The sequence below is a fragment of the Prinia subflava genome, chromosome Z (assembly GCF_021018805.1).
Source record: "Prinia subflava isolate CZ2003 ecotype Zambia chromosome Z, Cam_Psub_1.2, whole genome shotgun sequence".
Classification (NCBI taxonomy): Eukaryota; Metazoa; Chordata; class Aves; order Passeriformes; family Cisticolidae; genus Prinia; species Prinia subflava.
In genome coordinates, this window is record NC_086283.1 from 6,590,494 (window position 1) to 6,601,782 (window position 11,289).

The window sequence follows — 11,289 nt, forward strand, 5'->3', positions numbered from 1 at the left end:
TATAAATAAAGGATGTGCTTTTTTTATAAACATTGCTATAAGCCCTCCATGAAATTGGAGTTTTATATCATTATTGCAGCTATCCCGAATACTATAACGATATTTCCCAGGTAGGTGCAGCTCAATAACTTTTTCAATAACCAGGCAGAAAAAAACCAGGATGTGGGCCATATAGGATTGTTTCAGACTTATGACAGAAACTACATTTTCTTTCCTCCAGCTCTCTACGCTTCTGACAGGTACCTGTGACACTATCTATGCCCCCAAGTAAAAAAATCAGCTCTTCTTTCTTGTTCCCTCTGTCAAGCTGCTGTGGCTTGCAGTGAGCTTGTGCTTAGAAGTCTCCAGCACAATCAGTCATCCTGGCATCCCACTAAATATGGGCTGCAGCTTACCCAGAAAGATGATACCAGGATTAAAGAAATTGTGCCATGCTTGTCCCTCAGCGCTGAGTGGACAGGCAGGTGTCCATCACCACATGGCTCTAGCAGTGCTCTGTGTATTGCCATCCCAGCAAGAAGAAACATTTTCCTAAGCTGAGTGCCTGCAGGAGTCCAGCCAAGTGGAGGGGAGCTGTGGAGCCCAAGCTGCCAGCTTGTGCAGGGAGTAGGGTACAGCCCCACCTTCAGCCATGCTTTGTCCCTCATGCACAGCGACAGCCTTGGAGACAAAGCTGAAACTCTTCACAAAGTTCACATCAAGTCCGTGCAAGCAAACACATTCTACAGTGATGCTGGACTTGGCCAAGAAGTCTCTTGAGTCTTTGCCACATGTCAGAATGTTGAATAAGCATTCTTCATCTATTCTCCTCCAAGTAGCTTGGTGACCTCTGTGCTCCCTCAGTGGTGTGCCCACAAAATGTCTGCCAGAACCCCCCACGTAAACGCTGTCAGTTCTGTCAGTTCTGGCCTGCTCTGCCACCTTCCAGCCCTTTGGAGGCCTGAGAACTTGTCATCCAGCAAACCCTCGCTGCTGCTGTCAGAAGCTCACCAGAGAAGGCTTAAAAAGAGGTTATTTGTAATGACTTTCACAGCCAATGGAGGTGGCTCTGTTTGTCTAAATTACTGATCTAGGGGAGACAGATGAAGCCAGGTGAATTCTGCTGGGGCACAGTGCTCTGCCTTGCCTCTAATCTACACTGCTCGTCACATTCTCTCTCTGCTTTACACAGCCCCAGGCCCTGCTACTTCAAGGATTTTGACTGTCTGTCTGTTCAGCCCAGGCTGAAATCCATTGCTTTATGTAACAGAGGAGGACTTTTCTGTCCACCTGCTCCAGTCCCCATCCCACTGTTGGCAGCTGCAGTTTGCAATTCAATGCTCCAATCCTTTCTGCTGCTGTGGTCACTGTAGTTATTCTTCATGCATCACCAGTGCATCTCAGCTGCTGCCCCCAGCACTGCTGGCACCTCCACAGGTGGGTGAGGAAGAAAATCTAACCACAGAAATGGCAGGAGGTAAAGTTACAGTAAAAAAGAATTTTCTATTCTACAGTAATAGAAAATAGCAGGGTTTTGAACATTAGAATAATTTACTTTTGCTGAAAAGACCTTAAAGGTCACATGTAAAGGATTTTTTTGGTCAGTACTTTTTATTTTAAAATTTCACTAGAAATGCCAGGAATCTGAGGTTTGTCCAATGCAACACTGGCACTTGCATACAAATGGTGACATTAGGTCTGCTAAGAGCATTTAAAACCTTTTTCCTAAGTATCTGTTAGACAGACAGCAAAATACAGTTAACAAAGGCTTTGCTGTTCACCTCTTCTGCTTTCCCACTACAGCTTTTCTTTCAACATGGCTTTATCCATATAAGATAAACTGAGCCCACAGAGGCTGACAAGCATTAACGATATCTGTCTGCAAAACAGGTAAGATCATAGTGATTTGGGGGTGTGCTGTCTGCTTGGGAATGTTTTTTCTGGTGTGTAATAGCATCTTTGTCCAGGGAGATAAAAGCTGCTCAGGCCTGTTACCTCTTAAGAGGGTTATGCATTTCATGATGGCAACTCTGTACCATTTCAGTATTTAATTCATGGCTATTGATGTCCATAGAGTTTTAGGCTGGAAGGATGTTAAATCACTTCAAGCATATCTTATGAAACTGTTGCTTCAGGTGGAGCTTTTACAAGTCCCAAGCAGATATGAACGCCTTTGTCCCACATGGCAACCAGCATGATGCAAGCGTGGGGCTTGTACCCACACACAGAAGCTGGAGAGTGCATCTGCTGGTGTGCTGGGCCTGGCATCCTGCAGTTGTGAGAAATACCCATCTCGGGGGGTCCCTGCCCTGTCTGGGCAGCAAATCTCCCACAGAGGGGGTGCCAGTGCTCCCAGGGATCTTGGAGAAGGCCTAGTCAGCCTTGGACCATGGGCTGACCATGAGACGTGGTCTGTGGGCTACTCTTGGTGGGATTTCTGCCCCTTGGCTTGCCCCAGGCAGCCGTGGTTTTAGGTTGGCAGATGAGGACCTTGGCCCAACCACGCAGAGTGCCTGGAGCTAGCAGATGCAGTCTGAGTGTGTGTGGCTGTTAATTCTCGTGGAATGTTGAGCGTAGTACAGAAAGTCATACAAGGATAGTGCTAATAACTTCACATGGCTAATTTAAAACAGAAGGATAAAACATACAGGAAACTTGGCTTCTGAAAAACATGTGCTGCTTTTAGCTGATGGAACATTCAAGAGAAAATTGGGAAAAATCTCAAAGACTCCAGTTTAAGGCCTTGGTCCTATCTGAGTTCCTCTGTGAACTTCCACTCTGCTTTTGCAGCCAGACTTGTCAGTTCAAAACCATCCAGTGCAATACACCATGTGGGCCAGGAGAAAAATTTGCTTGAGTTGAAGAGTTTTAAGTATGAACTGCACCCAGTGAACAAAATTCCAGAATATCTGCTCCTATGCAATACATGTTTCTTCAAGAGAACACTTCTGAGCTGCTGTTTTCCCTGCTTTATCCCAGACTTAATTAAATCAGGGCAGCTATTCCTTCAAGCAAAAGAAGAACACAAGAAATGACACGTGGCAGCTGGCCAGGACCATTGCATGCATGTATAATGTGGGTGGCTTGTACGGATTTGCATCCACAGGCTGGGAAGACCTGGCTTGCTTAGTGTGAGGAAACCACGCAGAAACCCAAATAAACAACTACCATGGACTTACACAGCCTTGGCACTGGGTTGTTCTCCTCCATGCAGCTGTAAGCACTTTTGACCTTCCTTCACTGAACTGCCCATCCCTGGTGCCGTAGAAGGTGGTGGCCAACGTGCAGCACCACTCTGGCACTCAAGGGCTGCTCACTTCTTGCACTGCCTTGACAAAATACTCCCTGCTCTGCCACCCCATGGTGTGGCCTCAGTCTGTGCATCAGTGAGTGAGGCAAGGGATTTTTCTCTCAGCACAGGAAATGATCTGTTTGTAGCAGGGGAGAAGGTAGCTGCTGTGTGAAGGCTGTGTACTGTCCTGGAGGGCAGCAGAAATGCCACTGGCTGGTCCTGCCTGCTGCCCATGGGACTGGTGTGGGCTCCAGACCACCACACAAAATGGCATGGCTCAGAGAGAGCAAGCTTGGCAAGGCAACAGTGCATGGGAGCCTCAGGAACAAAGACATCTCTGTCTTCTAAAATCATACAACACCACAGGGAGGATTGAGTGAAGGAGACAGCAAAAATTGGGCAACAGAAAGGGTCCTTTCCATTCCACCTCCCTCAATAGGGAGCTAATGAGCTTAAGGATCTTATGTTGGAAAATAAAAGCAATTATCTTCTAAAAAATTAACTTCAGATGTAAAACAGAAAGAAAAAGTTGCTGGTATTTGAAAGAGGGCAAACTGTTTGTCATCATTACCCAGCCAGACTTTCCCAAGCCTGTCTTTTTTACAACTGCAGACACTGCACATCTGACCAAAAGCCTCTGCCACAGCTTGGCAAACCAGGACATTGCTGTCTCTGGCACATCAGCACAGCCAGAGCCACCTGCTCACCCGTGAGTCCCAGGGAGGCTCTCTGGGCTCTCTGCCTGCCCAGGGCTGGTGGAGGTGCACTGCTCCTTGGCAGGGAGAGCTTTCCACTCATGTAAAGGAGTGACCTTCAGTCATGTACAGCTTCAGTAATATACAAATGTCTCTAGAAAATTCAATTGTTCTCAATTGTGTGGAATCTTTTTTATTTTCTTTCTTTTCTTTTTTGTTTTCTCCAACTCCTTTGTGTATGATAGTGGCAGTAAGAGGAACCAGGAGCTAACTTTGCTGCTTAAATTCTGTAGAGATGAAGAAAATCATCAAAAGTATGTGGGCATACATATATATAAAATACCAATATTTTAACTGCAAAGGTCTCATAGATGAATATTTGATGTATAGAACTTCTTGGAGTTATTTTCTTAAAAGGCAGCAACTGAGTGTGTTCTTAAAATCAGGAGATTTAAAAGAACACATCACTTTCATTATGAATAACAGCTCACTGCTTGAATGAAAGTATTTCATGCAAACTTTGAACTTGCACTGTTACAGGCAGTACTGTGAAATGGCAACCAACTATAGAGTAAGTTTAGAGAATACAGTTTTATCCCTGATTCTGCCTTCAAAAACAACTTTTATAACTCCATATGCAGCATGAACTTGCTAGTCCTTCATGAATTCATTCTTCAGTGGGAAAGTTCTCAGCAGTCAAAACCCCACAGTGCTGGTCAGCTGCAGAGTGCAGAGTGAAATGTGTCTATCAGACACCAACAGGTTGGTAATTCTGCAACTGTCATGTTCCAATTTTGAAATTAAGCAATAATGCTTGAAGGAAACTGTTCTTTACTCATACTGATAAGCTTAATCCTTCAGCATGGCAGACACTCTAGGTTTAAGATCTGTAATGTATTTTTGTAGATCTTTTTTGTAAATTCTTACCTGCTGTAATTCTGCACACATCTGTTCCTACGTCATCCCCTTCTGGAGTGAAGCACACAGGGTACCTTTAACTTTGTGTCCATTACTTTGAGAAAATCTTTCTCCTTGTGTAGTTTATCTCTAATACACCTAAAAGAGGAGAAAAGCCTAAAAGAGGAGAAAAGAGGGAAAGGACATGAACTATTTTTCCAGAATGATGCCTGGTGAAATAGTGAAAGAGTCACTTTAACTTACCACATGTCTGAGGAGATTCTCAAAGTCACTTGGTTGCTATCAGTGCCAAGACTGCCAAAGGCTCAGGCTGGCTGGGTACTCTTTGCTGCAAGAGTTAGAAAATGTGATTGTTAGGCACATCCTCAAACAAACCAGTGAAATGGAGGCACAAAGAATAACAACAAGGAAAAACAGTAGCCTACAGAGATGTGACTGTGGGATTGTGATGTGCCGAACCAGTTAATTTACCAAATTCTCCATTTAGGATTATTTATATCCATTGCTTAATGACTGACTGCTTGATGAGATGCCTGTAAGTGCTTGTGGCTGGTCAGTTGTGAGCCTGCTGTTAGCCACAATATGTTTGTTGATTTGATTTGTGTGTTACTTTTCTTTCTATTTCTCCTCCTGATAACACCGGGCTTAAGTGCAGCTACTGATGAGTTCTCAACATTGATGGTCCTGTTAGTGTACTGAACCCAGTTAACACAACCAGTGTTAACTAGACAGGAAAAACTTCTGGTTTTTACTAATATTATCTAGATAAGACAGACACCATCTGGGTAAAGCAGTAGTAGTCATTCTACATGTCTCCAGAGCTTAATCTACTTATTTAACTTTTCCTCAAAGTTCTGCTCAGGTATCTACAAGATACCTCTTTGTTCCATCATTTTTTACTCTTTTTTCTTGGCATGCTCCAAATAGATGCCTTTCACTGGTTCCAAAAAGCAAGATAATATTATCCACCACCTTTCACAATGCTTTACAAGAGCAGCAAGTGTGAAACTTCCAGTCCTGCTTGCTATTTGGTTGAGCCATTCCATAGCAATAGTCATAAATTGCGCAAAGGAATACAAATAGTTCTTCACAAAGACTATTTATGCTGTTAAGCAATATACACCTTAAAGAGATTACAGCTCTGTAGAGGGTGGAATAGTTAGAATTAAAAAATCAAGTTAAACTATAGATCTTAAACTTTAGAAAGTAGCATTCAGTGGGGAATGACTCATCAGTTCTTTCTTTAAGTCCACATTTACAGCTTGAGCTGAATACTGCTATAATTAACTGGGAAAGCTTCCAAAGCAAATATAAAGAAAGATCTAGACAAACATATTTTTGTATTTTAGCTAAAGCTAATCTCTCATTGGGGATGTCAGTGGTAGAATGGGAGCCAGTGTTTTTCTTAAAATTAGATATTTCACCCGCAGGACTGTTATAAATTCTATGCTTTTGGGTAATTATAGCATCAGGACCCTTGAGCCCTGAAAACAATTTCAAAGAGACAAAATGAAAATCTTGATGTCATAATTAGAGGATAGTACATATTTATGGGATTTGTGTGACCTACTCTCTCGGAATGAACCACCTTTTAACAAAGTTCTTGGCACTCGTTACTTTATTCATGTTTCATGTGGATATGAATGCCCTCACTTAGCCTGACAGCTCTCCATTTGGAGAGGAGTCAGAAGACGTGCACAAGAAATGCCTCGAAGAGCCTCTCCTGGTTTATGAGAGGCCATGCTGATGTAACCAGTCTCTGCTCTGCAGTACAAAATTACCACAGATGCACCGTCCATCAGACAGACCCTCCACTGACCCGCCTTTCTCTGTTTCTTCTAGTTCTCCCAAAGATGGGATTTGAAGGTCAAAGGCACTGTGTCTGTTGCAATCTGCCTGCTCACATGCTTAGCCAGGAGGACTGTGAGTGCTGCAGTGGCCTGTGATCCTACCTTGGACTGCACCTAGCTGACCAGTGACTGCTGGTCTTCACAAGTTCCTGCTCTCCAGAGATGGTATTTTAAGGGATGAGGGCTTATTTACCTTCCTTCTACCAGCTGGACCTGGAAAACATTTTTTTCACCTTGAAAATTTCTGGAATTGGGAAAAATACTTCCCAGCTTTCATCACAAGCTTAGATCCTAAGCTAGTAGGTTTTCAACTTTCTCAGCTTGAACTTTATGAGAAGCTTAGTTTTGTTCTTGTAGTAACTCTTCTTCCCCTTCTTCAGGCATCAGCATTTAAAGGAAACTTTGAAAAAAATTATCTTTCTTTAAAGTTGAAGGAAAACCAGTCCCTACTCCTGCTTGGAACAAACTTTATTCCCATGAAGGAAATCATCAAGTAACCCTTGGGATTTCCTTGCAAAAGAGAGCATGACTGGATGATCAGCTAACCAGAGGGGTGACATATCTGTAGACAAAAGACTTACTTCAAACACAAAGTATGTAAAAGAAGTTGGCCTCCAAGATATATATTTTTTTCTGAGCTGCTTTCCAACTGAGAAAGACCATGCCCTTCCCAGCTTCGGCTTCCTTTTTGCCACACAGCATGAAGGTAAAACCTCTGTGCCAGCCTTCCATCATCTGTTGGCAGCACATGGATGAGCAGGTCTACAGGAATACATGCCTTGGCATTTGGAAAGCTTTACTTCTTGGCCCATTGCCTGCAAGCAGGGCCTGTGTCACTGAATCCCTGAGTAGGGAAGAGCAGGAGCAGCAGCAGCTGGGCACCTCACAGCCATGAGGATGGCTGTGGGCTGGAATAGCAGCCCTTGGTTTTATCAGACAGTACTTTTGTCTTGGTTTGGCAAGACAGGAATCTGTCAGGGAAAGCTGGAGCTCTCCTTGGAATGGAGAGTTTAAACCCTCTCCCTCCAAGTTATTATAATTTTGCAATTAGGGGCTTTCAAGCTAAAATATGGGAATAGGAATAACAGTTCTTTACTGGGATTATTAAAAATACAAATGCAGTAGTACAAAAAAAAACAAACAAGAAAACAAACAAAAGTGCTAGCAAACCCTGACAGAGTCAGAGATACAACCTGACACCCTGTTGTCAGGGTTGGAAGCAGTTTAAATGAGTCCTCCTGGAGTAACAGATGTTGTTCTGTGAAGTAGAGGTGATCCTGTAGTAAAAAACGGTTCAGTGCTGGCAAGATGGGCCTGTCTTCTTCCAAGAATCCAGTGGAAAACAGCCTCCTTGGTGTTCCTACACCTCAGTTTTTATCTTGGTAGGAATGCCTGGCTTCCCCCTCACTGGTGGGTGGTGCATCTCACAGTGGGATGATGCAATGTGTCATGTCACTGCTAAGCCTTAATGGCCCCTTAAGAGGAGATATCCTCCCCAGAGGGTGGACAGTGGTGAAAGAGATAAGAAACACTGCCCCAACTGGTTTTAACAGCTGGCCTATTATCAGAAGGCATCTCCCTCCTCTGGAGTTACAAGAGATAAAGAAAAAAAAATCTCCTCAACTCTGTGTAATTGCATTTTATGGAAATGGTTTGCTCTGTCTCACCCCTGGAAAATGTATGGTTTATCCCAAGTCTGTACCCTCCCTGCAGTATCCTGTATCTGTAACTCTATTGGCTGGAGAATGTCACCGCGCCCACTTTGAACCTCTGTGTTAAGGGTGCAAACGGAGAGGGCTCCTCCTCTTTTGCTCTGGTGGTCTCCAGAGACTGCTCTCTCCCAATCCCTCTCCCCTTCTCCCTCCCCCCCCCCCCTTCCCTTCCCCTCTCCCTCAGTGAATAAACCCTCATCTCATCAGCACCTCAGCAGCCATCTGGAGCCTCTTTGCCTGCCAGCACGCGAACACCCACAACCCTAGAGCCTGGGGGGCTCCTGGGGAACCCTCCCCAGGATCCCCCCCCAAAATTTAAACTACAACACAACTGGTTTCAACAGATGAAATAGAATACACTTTTTTTTTTGGTTGCATAACCCAAGACAACTTTTTCTCCCTAAAAATACATTTTGCTACTAAACCCCAGGCTAAAAGCAGAGAGCACCAATCCTAGAATCACAGTGTGCCTAGGCTTTTGCTATGGCAGCTCAGGAGAGGGTGCAAGTGCTCCAGCCAAACTCTGGAGGTAGTTACTGTGGAGGGGGCAGGAAGGCAGGGTTTACAGAGAGAGAGGGAAATTGAGTAGCTTAGGCAGGCCAGCCTTCAAGGGGAGACCAAGCAAGTGCATGCAAAAGCCTCTGGAGTAGGCATCAAATGGGCTTTGGCTTGCCTGCCCTGATGGAATTTTATTCTGTCTCAGGATAATGAGTTACAGGATGGAGGAAAGAAGACCTCCTCAGGATCTGGAAAGGGGTTGTGGTATGTCTCCATTTTTACAAGCTTTCAGGTAGGTAAAGGGTAAGATATTCATGTGAAAAGTCAGCCCTGATGGAAGAAAATATGGATACTCCCTGGGAACACAGCAGGGAAGAAGGGGTGTTTTCTCTCATATGTTCCTTTTGTCCCTTACAGACATGTAAGCCTGTCTGAGTTTTCTAGATAGAATCTGAAGGAAAGTAAAGAAATAAGTTTCCACTAGACCTGTGTTTTGATGAAGCTGTCCTGTGAGGGTGTGGATGAGACATAATTCTGAGCACATGTCCACCATGCAGCCATGGCTCTCTGTGACCCATGAGCAAAGCCTGCTGCAAGGTATGTGCAAGAACTGGGAGAGAAAATTACTGACAGGGTACCTGACTGCTTAGTGCTGCATAGCTTCTAGGGGAAACATGCCTGTTTGGCAACCCTCTCAGTCGGTCTAACAAGGGGGGAAATCTCCCATTCCCAAAAATTCCTGCTTTCTACACAAGAGAGCTGAGATCAGGTGGGAACTAGGAAGTGACTGCAAATGAGTGAATAACAAATATCTGTGCCAAGACATATATCATGGGAAGAAAGTGAATGTCTCTAGGGCTTTCTTTAATCATGCACATAGGTAGCCCTCAAGAGGAGCACAGGGGACATTTCAAGAGAGAAGGAAACTTCATTTTACTTCGCCAGGAAAATTAAAAATGAAAACCAGTGGATGATGTACACTGCAGTTCTGGGCTCCTGCCTCACACAGCCTGGTGGCCACCTGAAAGCACTCCCCAAGAAAGGTGGGAAGCACCCCTCTGAGCTGCAGTGCAGCCACAGCCTTGCTCTGTTATAGCAGCACTGTCAGTCCTGCTGCCATGTCCAACATGTCTGAAGTGCAAAAGAAAGCACAAAAGTGATTTGGATGGTCCGTGGGACACCAGCCTGCATGTAGAGATCCTGCTAAAAATGATGTGGGTCTGAAAAGTGACAGCTGCTCTGTTTTTGTTTCCCACAAGTGCAAAACTCCTGAATTTGCTTATCAGTCTGCTTCACTACCTAATAAAACATCAGTCCCTTGAATAAAAATTTACAGCCTTCAAATTAAAAAAATGTCGTGTTCCTCCTGCAGTCGAAGACTTCTTTTAACCAAGTTTACAGATGTTCTGCTGGAAAAAATGGTTAACTAAACTGATTTCCCTCTCTAGATCCTCATGTAACAGTAAAAGGTGACAAGCACTGAAAATAACAAATCCAGAGAACAGAACCAGGTAAGGGCTGGCTTGGTGCCACTTGTCCCAGAGTTTCCCTAAGCACTTCTGATTTCCATTCTTTTACACACATTAACTATCTGCTTCCTGCTGAATAATTTAGCTTGCTTCTAGGAAAACCAGAAAGAATTTGCAATGGAGAGGCTCCCTCAGTAACCTGGTGGATCTGTTTTTTTCTGTGTAAATGGCCATAGTTCACATTCCCCATAAAAATACTTTGTATATAAAAGGGAATGCAAGAGGTGTGAAGAAAACCCTTCACTCTCTCTTCAATTAGTAGACCTTGTCTGATTGATGAACAGGTGATGAGACACCTTCCCTTATCAATCCTGATATAAATCAAGCAGAGCAGGGTGTGGAAGCAGCATTTCCCACACCTTTGGGAAAGCCCTGCCAACAGCCATTCTCTCACCCTGCTCAGTCACACCAACAGCCCTGTGTTGCCTTTCTTTGAAGATGGACCAGACAGGTGGGAGTATCAGGAATTCCTCTCTGCTGATGCCCCTTGAGGAGCTGGATCACCCTGGAGAGCTCTGGCAGTGGGAAGCATCCGTGGTGCCGCCCCAACCAGCATCCTTGGCCCATGAAAGAAAAGGGCAGTAGGACATGGAAAAAAGTGTGGCCTGCTTGCCCATACGGGGATGGATAAAACCATTTTCCAGAGACAGCCATGGCTCTTTGATTTCTTTGGCAGCATTCAGAGCACCAGAGGGACAACTGCAAGCCAAGGTAACCTATATCAGCTTAGAGCTGGCAGCATGGTGAAACACTCTCAGGTGTGTCAGAGTCAAGTGACTCCTACTAAACCTGTGCATTTTAGATGCACATCCTCAC